Source organism: Protomyctophum bolini (assembly GCF_963924005.1).
Source record: "Protomyctophum bolini genome assembly, chromosome: 15".
Classification (NCBI taxonomy): Eukaryota; Metazoa; Chordata; class Actinopteri; order Myctophiformes; family Myctophidae; genus Protomyctophum; species Protomyctophum bolini.
Genome location: NC_137876.1, coordinates 1,725,904 through 1,728,403, shown reverse-complemented (window position 1 = coordinate 1,728,403; position 2,500 = coordinate 1,725,904). Strand labels below are relative to the sequence as shown.

Here is a 2,500-nt window from a genome sequence, read left to right as displayed (position 1 = left end):
AAAGTACCAGCATGTTTTACTTAACAGACGGTGAATGAATGAATGAACGAACGAATACGGTAAACATAGTTTTCACATGGTAAACATGGTTGTTCCAGTGACAGATGCATGGTTTTCACACGGTAAACATAGTTTTCACATGGTAAACATGGTTGTTCCAGTGACAGATGCATGGTTTTCACACGGTAAACATAGTTTTCACATGGTAAACATGGTTGTTCCAGTGACAGATGCATGGTTTTCACACGGTAAACATAGTTTTCACATGGTAAACATGGTTGTTCCAGTGACAGATGCATGGTTTTCACACGGTAAACATAGTTTTCACATGGTAAACATGGTTGTTCCAGTGACAGATGCATGGTTTTCACATGGTAAACATGGTTTTCACATGGTAAACATGGTTTTCACATGGTAAACATGGTGGTAAACATAGTGGTAAACATGGTGGTAAACATGGTAAACATGGTTGTTCCAGTGACAGATGCATGGTTTTCACACGGTAAACATAGTTTTCACATGGTAAACATGGTTGTTCCAGTGACAGATGCATGGTTTTCACACGGTAAACATAGTTTTCACATGGTAAACATGGTTGTTCCAGTGACAGATGCATGGTTTTCACATGGTAAACATGGTTTTCACATGGTAAACATGGTTTTCACATGGTAAACATGGTGGTAAACATAGTGGTAAACATGGTAAACATGGTAAACATGGTTGTTCCAGTGACAGATGCATGGTTTTCACACGGTAAACATAGTTTTCACATGGTAAACATGGTTGTTCCAGTGACAGATGCATGGTTTTCACATGGTAAACATGGTTTTCACATGGTAAACATGGTTTTCACATGGTAAACATGGTGGTAAACATAGTGGTAAACATGGTAAACATGGTAAACATGGTTGCGTTGGTTTAGCGACTACAGGAGCACCGTAAACGTTGGGAACGTGTCATAGTAATACTTGTTTACAACTGAAACGGACTTCCTGTGCTCTGACTTCCTCTTCACAATAAGAGTCACGTGTAAAGATTAGTCAACACTAGTTTTATTTCTAAGTCTATACTTACAGGACATAACATCACATTCCTGATGTTCCTTTTGAACGCCTGTCAGATTCTCTACAGTCCATACAGTAACTATCGTGGCCTTTCTTAAATTAACGAAATAAGGCCACTGTTGTTCGGGGTGGTGCTGCAGTCTATTGTATGATAACACTCATATCTCTTCTTGTATATACACTCAATCACTCACGGAGATCAGAACGTTGCGTCATAACAAAACATAGTTATTTATCCGTCACAAATAAATGTAAACTTAGCAATAAATAGCAGATTAAATGCAAATCATCATGAATATAAAATGTTACTCTAACAGTAACTGTCTCAGCTGTTGGTGGCTGGTGTGCAGATATGCCTCACATGCCTTTGATCTACAGCGTATAGAAAACATTTAGACGACGCATGCCCAGTTCGCCCACTGGCCTGAGTATAAACCTGTACCTACAGTACTTACATTATCAGAACCGTTGACCCTGGATTTGTTGCTTCAGTGAGCAGAAAGTGATGACTCCACAATCGATCTGATCTTTGAGTGCACTGGAACGGTGGCTCTGGCCGTTGTCTCTCTCGCGCCACCTTTAATACTAACATTTTGTTGTGACCTTTTTCATGTCATATGAAAGCAGGGAATCATAGCTTCAAATTGACATATTGGTTGTTCAGTTTGACCCACCATTTCTTGGAGATATGTCTTATAGAAGGTTCACTTCTGTGGTCTCTAACATTACACCTATAGCTAAATGTATAAGCATTTATTTCATATTTACATGTCTTCTGTGGACTCTAACATTACACGTAGCTACATGTTTAAGCATTTATTTCATATGTACATGTCTTCTGTGGACTCTAACATTACACCTATAGCTACATGTTGTTTAAGCATTTATTTCATATTTACATGTCTTCTGTGGACTCTAACATTACACGTAGCTACATGTTTAAGCATTTATTTCATATGTACATGTCTTCTGTGGACTCTAACATTACACCTATAGCTACATGTTGTTTAAGCATTTATTTCATATTTACATGTCTTCTGTAGACTCTAACATTACACCTATAGCTACATGTTTAATCATTTATTTCATATGTACATGTCTTCTGTGGACTCTAACATTACACCTAGCTACATGTTTAATCATTTATTTCATATTTACATGTCTTCTGTGGACTCTAACATTACACCTAGCTACATGTTTAAGCATTTATTTCATATGTACATGTCTTCTGTGGTCTCTAACATTACACCTAGCAACATGTTTAATCATTTATTTCATATGTACATGTCTTCTGTGGACTCTAACATTACACCTAGCTACATGTTTAAGCATTTATTTCATATTTACATGTCTTCTGTGGTCTCTAACATTACACCTAGCTACATGTTTAAGGTCTCCAATATTAGCACTTCACTCTCTCCACTCCATTCAGCTTA

The 2,500-nt window shown here is 37.4% G+C and overlaps 1 protein-coding gene across 1 annotated transcript in view; it reads right to left on the bottom strand.

Annotated features, from left to right (window-relative positions):
• LOC308329189 (uncharacterized protein) overlaps positions 1-2,500 on the bottom strand; it is a gene marked incomplete at its 3' end in the record, with an annotated part of 32,419 nt that overhangs the window by 6,974 nt on the left and 22,945 nt on the right. The gene's annotated exons all lie outside the window — the stretch shown is intronic.